The sequence below is a fragment of the Scyliorhinus torazame genome, chromosome 4, assembly GCF_047496885.1.
Source record: "Scyliorhinus torazame isolate Kashiwa2021f chromosome 4, sScyTor2.1, whole genome shotgun sequence".
In the NCBI taxonomy this organism is placed as follows: domain Eukaryota; kingdom Metazoa; phylum Chordata; class Chondrichthyes; order Carcharhiniformes; family Scyliorhinidae; genus Scyliorhinus; species Scyliorhinus torazame.
In genome coordinates, this window is record NC_092710.1 from 224,936,514 (window position 1) to 224,956,368 (window position 19,855).

A 19,855-nucleotide genomic window follows, 5' to 3' on the forward strand; every position below is an offset into this window, starting at 1 on the left:
GCCATTCACTGGGGAGGATGATCTGACCTGCATGGCTTCCAGCCAAACTGATTAGCTGGCAGCTCCAAGAGCCTGTCAGTAGTTGCTGCCAGACTGCAGAAAAAGGGGCAAGAAGACCCATGGATCCCTGGAGCAGGTACATCCGGGGTCTTAGGCAGGAAGGGTTTGTGTAGGTCAGGGAAGGGGCTAGGGTGTGGGGAAGGAGGTAGATTTAAGGCTGGGGGGGGGGGGGTTGGAAGGAATGTCAGAGTTTGCTGTTGGAGGGATGTCCCCCAGTCTGCTGCCTCGTTAGAGCGAACACCCACCTCCTTCCTGTCCTTTGAAGAAAAACGGAGGGGCTGCACACTACCACCCAGCAGTCCATACCAAATGTAACATGGCATGGGCAGCATATTTTTAAAAATTCATTCATGGCATTTGGGCATCACTGGCGATGCCAGAATGTATTGCCCATCCCTATTTGCCCTTGCAAAGGAGGCGATGAGCCACCTTCTTGAACTGCTGTAGGGCACGTGATGTATGTACATCCACAAGGCTGTTATGAAGCGAGTTCCAGGATTTTGACCCAGCGACAGTGAAGGAATGGTGATATATTTCCAAGTCTGAATGGCATGTATCTTGGAGGCGATCCTTCTGGTGGTGGTGTTCCCATGCATCTGCTTAACCACTTCCTTACCTTGCAGGTCAGCTGTTCGGGAGAGAGAGGGAGCCAGGACCTTGGAAACAGCGCGGGACTTTCAAAAAGCGCGGGAGCTGCGAGGCAGAGGGGACAGTTTAAAAGGGCGCACTGTGGGTGAGGTAAGTACTGCTTAACCACTTCCTTACCTTTCAGGTCAGCTGTTCGGGAGAGAGATCAGTTTTGGGAGCAGGCCTATTGGCTGACTGTAAATCAGGAAGGATACAAAGGGTGTGGCTGAAGTGCCTATAGAAAAGGAGTGCTGAAGGCAAACAGAGTGTATCTGAGTTTGGGTAAGGCTGAGTTCGGGTAAGAGGGGAGTGACCAAAAAAAAAAAAAATCAAGTTAATTAAGTAAAGTAATTAACTAGTTAAGGGAATTTGGTGCTCACCTGAAGGAGGTGCAGAGAAGCAGACCTGTGAAGGAGTCTCTGGAGCAATTGCATCACAGCCAGCAGGTAAGTGATTGGCTTGTAACTGGTAAGTGATTTCTCTCTCTTTGACTTTCTCCTAGCTGTGTAGTGTAGTTCAAATTTAACTTCAGGTTTAAGTCATGGCAGGAGAGCTCAGACCCGTGTCATGCTCCTCTTGTGAGATGTGGCAAGTCAGGGACCCTTCTGGTGTCCCTGACTCCTTCATCTGCAAGAAGTGTGTCCAACTGCAGCTCCTGTTAGACCGCTTGACGGCTCTGGAGCTGCGGATGGACTCACTTTGGAGCATCCGCGATGCTGAGGAAGTTGTGGAAAGCACATTCAGTGAGTTGGTCACACCGCAGATTAAAATTACTGAGACAGATAGGGAAAGGGTGACCAACAGACAGAGGAAGAGTAGGAAGGCAGTGCAGGGATCCCCTGCGGTCATCTCCCTCCAAAACAGATTTACCGTTTTGGAAACTGTTGGGGGAGATGGCTCACCAGGGGAAGGTGGCAGCAGCCAGGTTCATGGCACCGTGGCTGGCTCTGCTGCACAGAAGGGCGGGAAAAAGAGTGGCAGAGCTATAGTGATAGGGGATTCAATTGTAAGGGGAATAGACAGGCGTTTCTGCGGAAGCAAACGAGAATCCAGGTTGGTATGTTGCCTCCCTGGTGCAAGGGTCAAGGATGTCTCGGAGCGGCTGCAGGGCATTCTGGAGGGGGAGGGTGAACAGCCAGCTGTCGTGGTGCATATAGGCACCAACGATATAGGTAAAAAACGGGATGAGGTCCTACAAGCTGAATTTAGGGAGTTAGGAGTTAAACTAAAAAGTAGGACCTCAAAGGTAGTAATCTCAGGATTGCTACCAGTGCCACGTGATAGTCAGAGTAGGAATGACAGGATAGCTAGGATGAATACGTGGCTTGAGAGATGGTGCAAGAGGGAGGGTTTCAAATTCCTGGGACATTGGGACCGGTTCTGGGGGAGGTGGGACCTGTACAAATCGGACGGTCTGCATCTGGGTGGGACCGGAACCAATGTTCTCGGGGGGGTGTTTGCTAGTGCAGTTGGGGAGGGTTTAAACTAATGTGCCAGGGGGATGGGAACCGATGTAGGAAGTCAGTGGGGACAGAAACAAAAGGCAGGAAGGGAGAGTGTGTAAAGCATGACCAGAGAAAGCAGGGCAGAGAGCAAGGAAGGTCTACATTAAACTGCATTTATTTCAATGCAAGGGGCCTGACGGGCAAAGCGGATGAACTCAGGGCATGGACGGGCACATGGGACTGGGATATTATAGCTATGACTGAAACATGGCTAAGGGAGGGGCAGGACTGGCAGCTCAATGTTCCGGGGTACAGATGCTATAGAAAGGATAGAACAGGAGGTAAGAGAGGAGGGGGAGTGGCGTTTTTGATTAGGGACAACATCACGGCAGTACTTAGAGGGGATATATCCGAGGGTTCGCCCACTGAGTCTATATGGGTGGAACTGAAAAATAAGAAGGGAGAGATCACCTTGGTAGGACTGTACTACAGGCCCCCAAATAGTCAGCGGGAAATTGAGGAGCAAATATGTAAGGAGATTACAGATAGCTGCAAGAATAATAGGGTGGTAGTAGTAGGGGACTTTAACTTTCCCAACATTGACTGGGACAGCCATAGCATTAGGGGCTTGGATGGAGGGAAATTTGTTGAGTGTATTCAGGAGGAATTTCTCATTCAGTATGTGGATGGACCGACTAGAGAGGGGGCAAAACTTGACCTCGTCTTGGGAAATAAGGAAGGGCAAGTGATAGAAGTGCTAGTGAGGGATCACTTTGGGACAAGTGACCATAATTCCATTAGTTTTAAGATAGCTATGGAGAATGATAGGTCTGGCCCAAGAGTTAAAATTCTTAATTGGGGCAAGGCCAATTTTGATGGTATCAGACAGGAACTTGCAGAGGTAGATTGGGGGAGACTATTGGCAGACAAAGGGACGGCTGGTAAATGGGAGGCTTTTAAAAATGTGTTAACCAGGGTGCAGGGTAAGCACATTCCCTTTAGAGTGAAGGGCAAGGCTGATAGAAGTAGAGAACCCTGGATGACTCGAGATATTGAGACTCTGGTCAAAAAGAAGAAGGAGGCATATGACGTACATAAGCAACTGGGATCAAGTAGATCCCTTGAAGAGTATAGAGATTGTCGAAATAGAGTTAAGAGGGAAATCAGGAGGGCAAAAAGGGGACATGAAATTGCTTTGGCAAATAATGCAAGGGAGAATCCAAAGAGATTCTACAGATACATAAAGGGGAAAAGAGTAACTAGGGACAGAGTAGGGCCTCTTAAGGATCAACAAGGGCATCTATGTGCAGAGCCACAAGAGTTGGGTGAGATCCTGAATGAATATTTTTCATCGGTATTCACGGTGGAGAAAGGCATGGATGTTAGGAAACTAAGGGAAATAAATAGTGATGTCTTGAGAAGTGTGCATATTACAGAGGAGGAGGTGCTGGAAGTCTTAAAGCGCATCAAGGTAGATAAATCCCCGGGACCTGATGAAATGTATCCCAGGATGTTGTGGGAGGCTAGGGAGGAAATTGCGGGTCCCCTAACCGAGATATTTGAATCATCGGCAGCCACAGGTGAGGTGCCTGAAGATTGGAGAGTGGCGAATGTTGTGCCCTTGTTTAAGAAGGGCAGCAGGGAAAAGCCTGGGAACTACAGACCGGTGAGCCTAACGTCTGTAGTAGGTAAGTTGCTAGAAGGTATTCTGAGAGACAGGATCTACAAGCATTTAGAGAGGCAAGGACTGATTCGGGGCAGTCAGCATGGCTTTGTGCGTGGAAAATCATGTCTCACAAATTTGATTGAGTTTTTTGAGGGAGTGACCAAGAAGGTAGATGAGGGTAGTGCAGTAGACGTTGTCTACATGGACTTTAGCAAAGCCTTTGACAAGGTACCGCATGGTAGGTTGTTGCAGAAGGTTAAAGCTCACGGGATCCAGGGTGAGGTTGCCAATTGGATTCAAAATTGGCTGGACGACAGAAGGCAGAGGGTGGTTGTAGAGGGTTGTTTTTCAAACTGGAGGCCTGTGACCAGTGGTGTGCCTCAGGGATCGGTGCTGGGTCCACTGTTATTTGTGATTTATATTAATGATTTGGATGAGAATTTAGGAGGCATGGTTAGTAAGTTTGCAGATGACACCAAGATTGGTGGCACAGTGGATAGTGAAGAAGGTTATCTAGGATTGCAACGGGATCTTGATCAATTAGGCCAGTGGGCCGACGAATGGCAGATGGAGTTTAATTTAGATAAATGTGAGGTGATGCATTTTGGCAGATCAAATCAGGCCAGGACCTACTCAGTTAATGGTATGGCGTTGGGGAGAGTTATAGAACAAAGAGATCTAGGAGTACAGGTTCATAGCTCCTTGAAGGTGGAGTCGCAGGTGGACAGGGTGGTGAAGAAGGCATTCGGCATGCTTGGTTTCATTGGTCAGAACATTGAATATAGGAGTTGGGACGTCTTGTTGAAGTTGTACAAGACATTGGTACGGCCACACTTGGAATACTGTGTGCAGTTCTGGTCACCCTATTATAGAAAGGATATTATTAAACTAGAAAGAGTGCAGAAAAGATTTACTAGGATGTTGCCGGGACTTGATGGTTTGAGTTATAAGGAGAGGCTGGATAGACTGGGACTTTTTTCCCTGGAGCGTAGGAGGCTTAGGGGTGATCTTCTCGAGGTCTATAAAATAATGAGGGGCATAGATAAGGTAGATAGTCAACATCTTTTCCCAAAGGTAGGGGAGTCTAAAACTAGAGGGCATAGGTTTAAGGTGAGAGGGGAGAGATTCAGAAGGGCCCAGAGGGGCAATTTCTTCACTCAGAGGGTAGTGAGTGTCTGGAATGGGCTGCCAGAGGTAGTAGTAGAAGCGGGTACAATTGTGTCTTTCAAAAAGCATTTAGATGGTTACATGGGTAAGATGGGTATAGAGGGTTATGGGCCAAGTGCGGGCAACTGGGACTAGCTTAATGGTAAAAAACTGGGCGGCATGGACTGGTTGGGCCGAAGGGCCTGTTTCCATGCTGTAAACTTCTATGATTCTATGATTCTATCTGCTGCCCTTTTCCTTCTAGATGGTAGTGACCATGCGTTAGAAAGGTGATGTCTAAGGAATCTTGGTGTGTTCTTGCAGTGCATCTTGTAGATGGTATACACGGGCACTACTGTGTAGCGGTGGTGGAGGGTTTGAATGTTTGTAGATGGGATACCAATAAAGCAGGCTGCTTTGTCCTGGATAGTGTTGAGCTTCTTGAGTGTTATTGGAGCTGCACTCATCCAGGCAAGTGGGGATTATTCCATCACACTCCTGACTTGTGCCTTGTAAATGGTAGACAGGCTTTGGCAGTCAGGAGGTGAGTTATTCGCTACAGGATTCTGAGGCCCTGACCTGTCCTTGTAGCCATGGTATTTATATGGCTAGTTTAGTTTCTGGTTAACGGTAAACCTTAGGTTGTTGATAGTGGGGGATTCAGCGACGGTAATGCCATTGAATGTCAAGGGGCAATGATTAGCTTATCTCTTGTTGGAGATAGTCGTTTCCTAGAACTTGTTTGGTATGAATGTTACTTGCCACTTGTTACCCAAAACTGGATACTGTCCAAGTCTTGCTACATTTGTACATGGACAATGTCCATGCCTGAGGAATATCTGAGGCATTGCGAATGGTGCTGGGCACTGTGCAATCGTCAGTGAACATCCCCACTTCTGAGGGAAGGTCATTAATGGAGCAGCTGAGTATGGTAGGGCCTGGGATGCTACCCTGAGGTACTTCTGCAGTAATGTCCTAGAACAGATATGATTGACCTCCAACAACCACAACTACATTGTCCTTTGTACTAGGTATGACTCCAGGTATTGTTTTGGCTTGGTTACAAGCCAAATTGAGCCTTGCTGACTCATTTGAGCATGGTGGGCAGGCTGCTGTCCACCTCCTACATTATGGGGATGAGCTAGGGAGTGGGCAGGAAGGTGATGTGCTGGGCACCCACCCCAATGTATGGTTCCCCCCCCCCCCCACAAACAGCCAAAAACACACCTAACAGGGCATATAACATATAGCCCTTTGTATGTTTTATTAATTATATAGAGGTACTCCTCTGAGATTGTGGGCTCATATATTGAAACAGTTCCTTAAAGTGACGGTGTGCCTTAAAGGTATATTACACCACATGCCACGGCATGCTATGGATGTAAAGGATGTGTGGAACTTTCAACTTCGCTGGAAGCCATAAAATTGGCAATATTGGATTGGTCGCATACACTCTGCCCCAATTACCAAGTGTGTCATGTTTTCAGTGGCACTAAATGAAATAAGGCATGCCAGAGAGAGATCAAGAACCTGCATTGGGATGGAAACAAGCCTGGGTGCTGGCTGATCCAATATCAAACAGTTTGCTGCCAAGAGTTCAAAGTTCCAATTAACATTTCCAGAGCTGATGAATCTTTCATTGCTAATGCAATTGTAATTTATCATTCATGGGTTACTCAGCAAGTTTGCTCATTATATAAATATCATACGAATCATTAGCCTGTTATATATCCTCTGCACAAATGGAAGAATCTGCACATGCTATTGTTAGTATGGTTTGGAAGGAAGCAAGAAGTAATTGTTCTAGAAATAAGTTGAATTTATCTTTTATTATCGCTGCGTGTCATCATTTTAAGATCAGATTGTTTTAGATTCATGGCATATGGCAATGGCCAACCATATGTTTGTCATTGTAGTAACACCTAATATCTTTGGCTTTAAAATCTTCTTGTGATTTATTATATCCAGCCTATGATTAACCTAACTTTCCTGTCACAAACTTCTGTGTAAATTTAAGTTTTATTTTAACCACACACCTTGTTCAATTCTTTCAGCACATTTGACCTCTATGAAAAAATATATCTGCAACTTGTCATATTTTCCAGGGTTATGCTATAGAATTAAATTTAATCACAGGCAATTTTCCAAATTTATTTCCTCCTTGCATTAAATTAAAATCATTCTACTTTAAACTGACAGAATGTATTTCAAGGTTGTAAAAGGTGACATATATCAGGGGTTCTTCCAACCGTGTATGGAAAAATCATGGAATAGTTTAAGAGACAACTGGATTCTGCGAGGGTTGACAGGGGTTGGAAATATAGAATTCCCTTGGATGGAGGCATGGTGGTGCAGTGGTTAGCACTGCTTCCTCATGGCGCCGAGGACCCGTATTCGATCTTGTTTCTGGGTCACTGTCCGTGTGGAGTTTGCACATTCTTCTCGTGTCTGCATGGGTCTCATCCCCATAACCAAAGGTGCAAGGTAGGTGGACTGGCCATGCTAAATTGTCCTTTAATTGGAAAAAAAAGAATTCCCTTGGAAAGGACTACAAAAAGATACTAAAATGGCCTTCCTCATCCATAAGTTTCTCATGATTTGGATTCCTTATGTTCAGAAATGTTTCCTTTCTCTTGCTTCCCCAGATTCAAATTCAATATGTGTGAACTGATCCCATTCAACCTCCCCCATTACTAACGATATACGTTTCATGGTAACTTCATTGCAGTGTTAATGTAAACCTACTTGTGACAATAAAGATTATTACTATACTGAAAGATTACTTTAATTTAACTGTCCGCTGTTACTATTCTCCTCTCCCTGCTATATTCTCACAGCCCCAGTTATATTTTCCTTCAAGGTTATTGGTCCGAGTCCTATTAAAGCTAAGCCATCAAGTTAGCATAGCTCACTCTTACCCCATAACTGATCCAAATGGCTCAGGAATTTGATCGTTCCCTCATAGACCACATCTCCAGCCATGCGTTTTAGAAAATTATTGCACAGATAACTACCAATCCCCATCGTAAAAGCAGAGGTCCTGTAATGATTCACTGCATGTATTCAGAAGCAATAGGTGATATGCGTAAGGTGGTCGAATTCTGAATTGCTTCATAAATTATAAGCGGAAGGTGATGAGGATTAAATGTGTTTGGTGGGGGGACACAGTGGCTGGGGAACATTCAGTTTTGATTCCCCTTTTATGTTCACAATACCCATAAATAATTTGGACGAAGGTTGATCTTGCAGAATTTTGGAATTTACGAATAACTTTCTACGTTTTGCGACCATGTGGCAATATATGTTGGAGAAAACAATGGATATTTGTTGAGCTGAGGATTGACAAGTGGATTTAAAGGCAGAAAAGTTTCAGATGCTGCAGATTCAAAAGAAAACAGTAAATATTTTGACATGCCGATAAATTATCCTTCGTCAAAAATGTGATTGAGCATAATTATTGATGGTTTATAGAATTTTACCAGTTGTCTTCAAAATGTTGTTCTCACTTAAATTAATCAGATGCTGAGAAAAACATTGGACATTTGACTATACCATAAAGATGTGTTTCATGCCAAATAATGATTTTTGATCCACGGGCTGGAAACATAAATTGAACTTTAAAAAAAACTTTTTAAAAACACAGACTAAGGTGACTTGAAATCACAGCCAAGGTGGCTACCAAATTGGCACTGCTGTACGTTCCACATTGCAACCCCATTTTTAATTAATTTATGGGGTGTGGCCATTGTTGTTTAGGCCAGCATATATTACCCATCCCGAGATGCCCTTCAGAAGATGGTGGTGAGTTGCTTCTTGAACCGCAGCAGCTGTAGGTACACCCACTGTGCTGTTAGGGAGAGAGTTCCAGGATATTGTCCCAGCAACAGTGAAGGAACGATGATATATTTCCAAGCCAAGGTGGTGAGTGACTTGGACTTAAATGAATATGGCATGTTTTCAAAACCCATCAGACAATGACATAGAACATAGAACATACAGTGCAGAAGGAGGCCATTCGGCCCATCGAGTCTGCACCGACCCATTAAGCCCTCACTTCCACCCTATCCCCGTAACCCAACAACCCCTCCTAATCTTTTTATTTTGGTCACGAAGGGCAATTTATCATGGACAATCCACCTAACCTAGCACCTAACACAGTCTTTGGACTGTGGGAGGAAACCGGAGCACCCGGAGGAAACCCACGCAGACATGGGGAGAACGTGCAGACTCCTCACAGACAGTGACCCAGTGGGGAATTGAACCTGGGACACTGGCGCTGTGAAGCCACAGTGCTATCCACTTGTGCTACCATGCTGCCCTTAACCTCAGAGGAATGTGAAAGAACTGTATTTCCTGTTCCAGTACCATAATGTCCGGATACTCAGCTGACTGGAGGCAAACCATTAAACCTAATCACTTGAACAATGGGATCCTGGCTAAGAGGGGGTATATAGAATTTACAGTGCAGAAGGAGGCCATTCGGCCCATCGAGTCTGCACCGGCTCTCGGAAAGAGCACCCCACCCAAGGTCCACACCTCCACCCTATCCCCATAACCCAGTAACCCCACCCTACACTAAGGGCAATTTTGGACACTATGGGCAATTTAGCATGGCCAATCCACCTAACCCGCACATCTTTGGACTGTGGGAGGAAACCGGAGCACCCGGAGGAAACCCACGCACACACGGGGAGGTACTTGCAGGCCTGACCTAATCAAGCTACAATGGGAATACACGATCATGCTTGAATTACTGGTTAGTTGGAGAGGGCAGTCACACAAGATAATCCAACTCTTTTTATGTTTTGAGCACGTTTTCTCATCTGAACTGAGGACAAACAGCTGGGAAGCTGAGAGAGATGCTTCCGCTCTCTCTTTCTCTCTCTGCCTTGCCAGTCAACTTGCACATTTTTGGGCCTTGTCTACTATTGTTTGACTCTCTCTTCATGTGCAGCAGAAAGAGATTTTAAAGGAAGACCTCAACTCCACAGCTATGTCCACAGAAGAACAAATGGATCATCCATCTGCCATGTTAAACCACCACGAAGCAGAAAGCAGAAGACAATTGAGTGAAAGCAGTAAGACTGTCAGATTCAGCCTGCAAGCCAGCTGAACAACCAAAGCTCCATCATATCGGCACTCACTGAATTGGCAAATATTTCCGTTCCCAATAAAAAAAGCTTGCAGTCAATTGAGGAGAGCTCCAGGGCCCCAGGTTCGATTCCCAGCTTGGGTCACTGTCTGTGCGGAGTCTGCACGTTCTCCCCGTGTCTGCGTGGGTCTCCTCCGGGTGCTCCAGTTTCCTCCCACAGTCCAAAGATGTGCAGGGTTAGGTGGATTGGCCATGATAAATTGCCCTTAGGTTAGGTGAGTCTACTGGGTTACGGGGGTAGGGTGGAGGTGTGGGCTTAAGTGGGGTGCTCTTTCCAAGAGCCGGTGCAGACTCGATGGGCCGAATGGCCTCCTTCTGCACAGTAAATTCTATGATTCTATGAACATGCATACGTGCAGACCTTTCACTGAGTAAATGTGACAGGGAACTAGAGTGACAGATGTAACTACTAGGTTGCTCTAGTCATTTTCTTAAATTTTGTATAACATTTGGATGGATTTCAAGGCAAAAAACGACAACTTTAAACAAGCTCCATATTTTTACTTTATCTTACATGTTATGGATGCTTGATATTCCATGGCCAATTCAAGATTATTTGCTTTCTATATGTTTTATATATAGAAAGAATTCCTCTGTGATTCTGGAAGTGAGCCTCGTTCACCAGCAGTACAAAGTGGAATTCTGGACTGGTGCTTTTCTAATCATTTGCAACAATGGATGAAAAGTTGCACTCAGCATGTGGCTGCACCACTGCCAATTTGCCTTTCCATCATTAACAAGGCACAAGAGATTTAGTAACATCCATCATTGCCTGGATCATGAACTAAATTGCTACTGTCGATCATTGTGACAATTTAAACATCTCTTCTGCTAGCTTGCAAGTCGAAGCTGCATATAAAACACACAGGGTTAGGCACTTGTAACATCAGACCCATGAACAGGTGTCACTCTGAGGAAATAACCTGCAAATTGTTGTACACGAGAGCATGGAAATAGTAGACGATTTTGAAGTCAAAAGCCTTCTTTTGTGCAAGCATTGTGTCCTCTTTCTCATGCTCTTTCATCTCATTCTACTCATTCAGTCACAGCTGGAACCCAAAGGTTTGCTAAAATGAACTTGTGGCTCATTCTGTAGCACAATATAATTGAAAGGGCTGTTGCGATGATACTATTTTAACCCCTGCTCCTCTTTACCTTCTCGAGGTTTGCCAGCTGTGCATGTGCTAAATACTGTAGGCCGGTCGAGCACCTTACTGCATCCAATTTCAGCCACTGCTAAACATGCAAACACCATCTCCATCACAGCCAAACTGAGGGATTTATATGGAGAGGTAGAGGATATGGATCAGGTGCAGGGTTGCCAACTATGTTTAAATGTATCCTTGGAGGTTTCATCACATGATGTACTCCATGCTCCAGTCATTATTCGGACTACTCATCCATACTGTGACGCACTGCCTTTCTGCACAAAGCAAAAAGACCCATTACCCAATTGGATGATGCTTGGCTGTCAGCCCTCCGCCCATACACCCCCACCCCCGACTCCCCATCCCTATTTTCAATAGTTATATTTTAAGACACAGGAAGCCGAGCGGTAAGGTGAACTTTGATTTATTTATGGTCGCAAAAAGTCTGCCCATGGCAGCAAATATATTTACGCAGCACAGTTCCATTGGGACAACCAAAATGTCGGTCCCTATCTGGGACGGTCTTTATACTAAGTTCTTATGAGCCCAGCTGGGTGGGCCTCTACCCACTAGCGGGGCAGCTGATACTCCACAAGTCCAACTTGTGGATGTCCATCAGGGTATCTATCTGGGCCTTATGGGGATTATTACACCCCACCCCCAAGTCTGCTTCAAACTAGGGAAGCCTTCTGCACCACTTTGCATGGGTTATGCTTCAGCCAGCGACAGGGTCTGGGTCGGGTTGTGTATAGCAGTTTATAGGCCACCTTTTCCAAGACAATCTGCGGAGGGATATTGCCGAGGGTTCGGCTCCAGGCACAACGTCACCTGTGAGTGTGGACGATTCGGTGTCCATCTCTGAGCCAGAGTCATCATCACCTTGACGGTCCAGGCTTTGAGCCACAGTGTGTTGCACGCCTTGGCAAAGGACTAGTCCATGAGGTGGCGGAGGTACCAACGTCCCTGGCTGGGCACTCTCTGAGGCGGGTTCCCATCTCGATGTGTTTACACAACGTCATCCCTTGGGTCTTGGCAGTATAAAATATCGATCCTGTTTTCTCCATCATTATTCTTTTTTTTTAAAGTGTATTTTATTCCAAACTTATTCAAACAGTTACAAAACATAAATAAACGGGGAACATGCCCCCCATCTCACAACTTTACAGTCTGTACATGTTTTTTCCCATTTTCACCCTGTTGCCACTTTATTATCAAACCACAAGCAGCGAGTATGCTTCTTGTCTTGACCAAATGACCACACAACCCGCATGTTAGTTCAAAGGACAGATTATTATTAAACACAAGACTTATCTCTCTGTGCAATGATACACAGGGCTACGTATTAAACTACACCTATCAACTAAGATGACCTTTACTTAACGTCTGGATGACCGGCTCTGTGCAGGTAGATAAGGCTATCTGAGTCCCCACGTGTGTCGGCTGGAAATGGTCAGGTTCACCTCGGCTGCGGCTCGTCTCTCTCAGGTAACAATTGTCGTCTTGAACTTGGCTGGTTGTTATGCTGCAATTGGTGTAGGGGCTGTAATGTATCCTTCCTTCATGTGCCCAGTGAATCCACTCAATGTAATGGTGCCTGTAATTGGCCAGGAGGTTTCTAGGAACAGGGTTGAGGAATTTAGCATGGTCCGGGAGCCTCCTATGTCCCAGAGAAAATCGACTGAATGTCCCCGGACTTTGCCTGTGACTACCGGTCTTCCGACATTATCCCAGCGCATGTCACAGACCCAAGTTGGAGACTCCGGACACTGTCAATCAAGAGAGTTATATGCGAGTTTATCTGAGCGGGTGTTTACGGTATGCATGGGGTGCGAGTTGCCTTCTAACTGGCGTGGCTGGCGATCGTGATCTGGCCTATTGTTTCTGGGCGGGGGCTTGGGTTGCTCCTGTGGTCTCTGGTATCCATGATTGGGTGGGGGGGGGTTTGTCTGCAATTGTGTCCCGTTTGTCCGCAAGTACAACATGACCCTCGAGGCGCGTGGGGTGAACCTTGTGCTCTGGGATACTGTTCTCTGGGGTACTGTTCCTCTCTCCTACCCTCATTTATCCATGCAGGTTCATAACTAGATCTAACTGGGTGCATGGTGCCTTCTAATCCATTCTGTTCCAACTGCTCCTGTAGTGACGGTTCCCATGCCCTAGAGAGACGTCTGAGTACCCATGCTTCATTGTGTGTGTGATCTGCCGGGTCGTAGTTTGCACAAGCCCTTTTACCTGCTTCTGTTAATAATAATAATAATCACTTATTGTCACAAGTAGGCTTCAATGAAGTTACTGTGAAAAGCCCCTATTGCATGCAAAACTAAGGTTCGGGATCATTTCATGGTTTCCTCAACATCTAGGTTAGCGCGGTTTAATTTGCCAAAAACTGCTTTGAAATGGGTCTAGAGGCGACCGGCAAAGGCCGTCGGGTGCTCTGCTTTCTTTTGCCTACATTTGTTTAGACTTTCTACTGGCTCCCCTTTATTATACCCGATAGCAGCTAATATGAAGTCCTTCATTTCATCTAGGGTTCCTCCTCCTACATTTTGGGGTTCAGGTAACGCTGATCTCACTGACTGGCTGAGGCTCATTACAATCAATTTCACTTCCTCCCTCTCATAAGGGAGATAAGGCTTTTATCTGAGTCCCCATGTGTGTCAGCTGGAAATCGTCAGGTTCGTTTCGGCTGCGGCTCGTCTCTCTCTCTCTCAGGTAGCGATCGTGGTCTTGAACTTGGCTGGTTGTTATACTACAATTGGTGTGGGCACAGGCCGATCCCAAAAGAGGGCGATCCCTCGTGCGCAGGGCTTCTTATCCTTCTTCTCTTTCGTGCCCTTTTGGGCTGGGTTAACTCTGGGTCCAATGGGTCAATAGAGTCTCAATCACTCTGATCGATACCGGCCAATTAGGGGAGGGTACTTTGATGGCGGGTGGGTCTTAGTCGTTATTGTTCCAAGTGCGTATGCCTTTCCAAATAAGGGGGAGCGGCGCCGGGGAGTCTGCTAGTGTTGCTATTCCTTGATTTGAGTCTATTGTCCTGGGGAAATCAATGATTGACTTTTAACAGGAGCAGGTTTCAATTTGGTCTGGTTTTCCTTTGCACAATACACAGGGGCTGTGCACTGTCTGTGTCCAGCTTGACCACAACTCCCATTAGCCTTTGCAGGTGGCCATTTTAGATGGCCACAACCCCCGCACCACTCCCACGGCCAACAGCTCCTCGAACATGGCCAAGAACAGCCCACACCTTGTCCGCTTAGCCCCTCAGCTCATACTTGATTTTCTCCAACCGGAGGAAGTCATACAGGTCCCCTAGCAGACCATCACCCCTGGCAGTGTTGCCGACCGCCATTCCAATAAAATTGTCTGCCGGGCAATCAGAGAGGCGAAGGCCATGACATCGGGCTTCCTCCCATCGATCAGCTCTGGCTTCTCCGAGATCCCAAAGATCGTCGCCAAAGTATCCGGCTCGACTTCCTCCTCCACAATCTTTGTTAGCCTCTTACAGCCCCAAAATATATGTGCGTGGTTTGCTAGTCCTCGCCCACACTTCGCGCACTTGTCTGCCACCCCCTGAAACAACCCACTCATCCTGGCCCGAGTCATATGCATCCTATGTACCACCTTAAACTGTACCAGGCTTCACACGAGGAGGGCGAGTTCGCTTTGCATAATGCCTCACTCTACACTCCCCAATTTATCTCACCTCCCAGCTCCTCCTCCCATTTCTCCTTGATTCTCACCACCTGCTCACCCTGCTGCTCTCCCAACCACCCATATATATGTCCCCTATCCTGCCCTTCCCTTCCATGTCTGGAAGCAGCAACCTTTCCAGTGGGGAATACTTCGGCAGATTGGGTAACCTTTTCCACATCTTCCGTGCAAAGTCCCTTATTTGTAAGTATCTAAATTCACTTTGTCTCCCTCAGCTCCTCTACCTTGTGAACCTCTCTTCCAGATACAAATCTCTTGCCCTCACCAGCCCTACTTTTCTCCACTTCCTGTACATACCATCCGTCTCCCCCAGCTCAAACCCGTGGTTCTCACAAAACGGTGTTAACAACGATATCCCCTCTATCCTAAAATGCTTCCTCAGCTGGTTCCGCACTGTGGTAAACCACTGTATTGTATTGTTGTACTGTTACATGCCTTGGCTTGCCCCTGCTGGGTCCGAACCACTGTAGTATGTAATATGTGTATTGTGGTAAACTGCCACTGTATTATATGTAATGTGGTAAACTACTGCCTGCTGGCTCCGCCTCACCCGGGCTCGGTATAAAGGTGGCTAGTCTCCGCCGCTGCCTCAGGTCGGGATCAGAGGCCAGGAGGCTTTCCGTTTAGTTTATTAAAGCCTCAGTTACGTTCACCACTCGCCGTGTGTTCATTGATGGCACATCAATTTAATAAACTAAATGTCTAAGATGAATTCATCACCTCAAGTCTGATCGCCTGGAGCTGGACCCACAGGCAGCCGACGCCACTGTGACACTCGAGCACTGGCTAAGCTGCTTCGAAGCGTACCTCGGATCTTCGCCGCCATCTTCGATTTTGGCCGCCACATGCGACGCATGAGGGCTGCCATCTTTAACGCCATCTTGGACTCCACCTGCCACGCACGACCCATGGGGGCCGCTATCTTTGACGCCATCTCCGATGCCACCCAACACGCGTGACCCATGGGGGCCGCCATCTTGGGACCACTCCGCAGCCTCCCTATCCGCCCGGAGAACCGCCAATGCACTGCCTTCGAGGCAGATGGCCGCCTCTACCACTTCCTCAGGGTTTCACTAATGGGGTCTCGGTCTTCCAACGAGAAATGGACCGAATGGTTGACCAGTACGGGCTGCAGGCCATGTTCCTGTACTTAGATAATGTCACCATCTGCGGCCATTACTAACAGGACCATGACGAAAACCTCCGGCACTTCCTCCACACCGCCAAACTCCTGAACCTCACCTACAATAAGGAAAAATGCGTTTTCCGCACAACCTGCCTGCTGCCTGTCGGGGCTGCCCCCAGCTGCCGCGCCAGTTTCTGCTCAGCAAGGGCACTAGCTCTTTTCTCTCCCTACAGATGCTGCCAGACATGCTGAGATTTTCCAGTATTTTCTTGGTTTCACTTTTCCCCATGTTCAGCTTGTAACCTGAGAAAGCCCCAAGCCTCTCTAGTAGGCCCAAAATCCTCCCCATTCTCTCCAGTGGGTTGGACATTTACAGTAGCAGGTCATCTACGTATAGCGACACCCGGTGCTCCCTGCTCTTCTTCCTAATCCGCTGCCACTCTGCTAACCCCCTAAGGGCCATTGCCAAAGGTTCTATCGCTACAATGAACAGTAGAGGCAACAGCGGGCATCCTTGCTTCGTTCCCCTGAGCAACCCGAATCTTCGTGAATTCATCTCATTGGTCCATACGCTTGCCACCGGGGCCGCGAACAACTGACGCACCCACGCCCAAACCCAAAACTTCCCAAGACCTCAAACAGGTACCTCCACTCCACCCGATAGAACATCTTATCCGCGTCCATGGACACCACCACCCCCGGTACCTGTCCTCTCGACGGGGTCACAATCACAATCAAAAATCGCCTTATGTTACTCGAGAATTGCCTGCTCTTTAGGAAGCCTGTTTGGTTCTCAGCAACCACCCCTGGGACACGACCTTCCATCCTCCCCACCACAAGCTTCGCCAGCACTTTTAAGTCCATATTTAACAGTGATATGGCCTATACGACCCACATTCTAACGGGTCTTTCCCCTTTTTTGGTATAAGCGTAATCATCGCCTGTGGCATCATCTCTGGCAGCTCCCCCTTCTCCAGCGCCTCGCTGAACGCCCCAGCAGATGAAGTGCCAATTCTTCAGCAGCGAACACCTTCTAAAATTCTGCCAGGTAACCATCCAGCCCCGGGGCCTTTCGCAACTTCATCCCCCTTATGCTTTTCATTGCCTCCCTCATCCTGAAAGGCTCCTCTAGCGCCTGCCTCTTCTCTTCCTCCAGCTGCAGGAGCTCCAACCCGCCTAAGTACCACCCCATATACCCCTCTTTTCCCCTCCGGGTCCGCCCTGTACAGCTCCTTGTCATGTTCCCTAAACACTTCATTTATCTTCCCCAGTTCTGACACCACCTCCCCCATTTTTGTCCTTACCCTCAAAATTTCCCTGGACACGGCCTGCCTCTGTAACTGATGTGCCAGCATACAACTTGCCTTCTCTCCATACTCTTTTTTAAATTATAAATTTAGAGTACCCAATTCATTTTTTCCAATTAAGGGGCAATTTAGCGTGGCCAATCCACTAACCCAGCACATCTTTGGGTTGTGAGGGTGAAACACAAACACGGGGAGAATGTGCAAACTCAACACGGACAGTGTCCCAGAGCCGGGATCGAACCTGGGGCCTTGGCGCCGTGAGGCAGCAGTGTTAACCACTGCGCCACCATGCTGCCCTCTCTCCATACTCATTGTGCACCCCCCTTCACCCTACGCAGCTGCCCCACCGCCCACCCCATCGTCAACCTATCAAATTTTCCCTGTTGTTTTTTTTCCTTCTAGCCAATCCATCTGCGGTGGGCACCCTTGAATATTCCCTGTCCACCTTGACTATCTCGGCCAATAACCATTCGTATTCCTCTCTCCTTTTCATATCTTCATGCACCTTGAACGAGGTTATTTCCCCCCAAACCACCGCCTTCAATGTCTGCCAGAATGTGGCCACTGACACCTCCCATTTTGGTTTAACTCCACATTGTGCTTAGTTACTGTCTGCACCTTGACACAAAAACGTCTGTCTGCCAAGAACCCTGAACCTCACCTCCACACCGGCCTCTACCTCTGTCCTGATCTAAACCGAACCTCCAGCCAATGGGACACATGGTCCAAAATTACTCTCCCGACGTACTCTGTCCCCTCCACCCCCATCAACATCTCACAACTCACCACAAAAAGTAAGTTCTAGAGTATACCTTATAGAGGGGCAGGAAGAAGTAGTCTCTCACCCCTGGGTTCTTAAAGCACCACGGGTCCACCATGTTCCCAACACAATTCCTTGGAGCCAAAAGGTACCATCTCCGAAGTTCCCGACATAAATAGTGTCCCCAGTTGAATACCTCTCCCCGGTGACCTGTGGTCGTGATACTTTCTTTGCATGTCTTGTTGCAGCTCAACTTTTCTGCAAGTCAGACTTACACCAGTTTGGAAGCGCCAGCCCATCCATCAGCAGATCTGCTGGTGTTACCCCCGTCGTGACATGCGGAATGATCCAATAATGAAGGAAGGACCTTGCCAGTTGTATTTCCAAGGAGCCCGTGGTTTGCTTCCGTCTGCCCACTTGAACGTTTTCACCGCCCATACAGCCAAGCCATTTCATGACATGCGGTACGGGTCAGTCAGGACATGTCTTATCCCATTTGTGCATACAAATGTGGAGAACGACTTCCGGGTGCGGCGATGACCAGCTAAGTCGCACGTTTCGGCAGCTCCCGGTGGAACGGACTTTTGGGCTCTTAATAGGAGCCCCAACGGCAATTTTAACGGCTAAAAATACTGTGCGGTAAACCAGAAGGGAATCCCCCCTGGACACGGATGGAAAAAGGAGAGGAAAGTGGCCGGATTGCGGTGGATCCTCTAGAACAGCGGCAAGGAAGGCAAGCACAAAGCAAGATGGCGTCGGAAGGTGGCAGTTTAATATGGGGCCCTGACCAACAAGAGTTCCTGCGGCTCTGCGTGGAAGAACTTAAAAAGGAGATGAAGAAGGAGCTGTTGGCCCCGATATTACAGGCGATTGAAGGGCTAAAGGAGGAGCAAAAGACCCAGGAGCAGGAGCTTCGGGTCGTGAAGGCAAAGGCTGCTGAGAATGAGGACGAAATACAGGGCCTGGTGGTGAAGACAGAGATGCACGAGGCACAACACAAAAGGTGTGTGGAAAGGCTGGAGGTGCTGGAGAATAATGCGAGGAGGAAGAATTTAAGGATTCTTGGTCTTCCCGAAGGTGCAGAAGGGGCGGACGTCGGGGCATATGTGAGCACGATGCTTCACTCGTTAATGGGATCGGAGACCCCGACGTGCCCGTTGGAGGTGGAGGGAGCTTATCGAGTTATGGCGCGAAGACCGAGGGCTGGAGAAATTCCTCGAGCCATAGTGGTGAGATTTCTCCGATATAAAGACAGAGAGATGGTCCTCAGATGGGCAAAGTAAACCCGGAGCAGTAGGTGGGAGAACGCGGTGATCCGCGTATATCAAGATTGGTGTGCGGAGGTGGCGAGAAGGAGGGCAAGCTTTAATCGGGCCAAGGCCGTGCTGCACAAAAGGAAGATTAAATTTGGAATGCTGCAGCCGGCAAGACTGTGGGTCACACATCAAGGGAAACACCACTACTTTGAAACGGCAGAAGAGGCGTGGACATTTATTGTCGAGGAGAAACTGGAATAAGCGGGCTAGAAAAAGAACGTTTGGGACAAAGTGGTGGGGTGATTACGTGGGGTGAAGGAGGGGGGGAAAGGGGGAAGAGATGATTTCCCAAGTTGTTAATCCTACGACCCTGTAATTTTTCTCTCTTCCCCATGTCGTGGGGGAGGGGGAGAGGGAGGATGAGGAGCTGGGGGCGCGGGCCATTGGG

The 19,855-nt window shown here is 47.7% G+C and overlaps 1 long non-coding RNA gene across 6 annotated transcripts in view; it reads left to right on the forward strand.

Moving 5' to 3' along the window:
• LOC140410789 (uncharacterized) overlaps nt 1-19,855 on the forward strand; it is an 84,090-nt gene that overhangs the window by 14,138 nt on the left and 50,097 nt on the right. For 5 of the 6 annotated variants that reach the window (XR_011940739.1, XR_011940743.1, XR_011940742.1 and 2 more), the window contains exon 2: nt 684-798. This is a non-coding gene — a long non-coding RNA (uncharacterized lncRNA). Of the gene's footprint in view, nt 1-683; nt 799-12,577; nt 12,730-19,855 lie in introns of all 6 variants that reach the window. The other variant, XR_011940741.1, reaches the window with a different exon arrangement.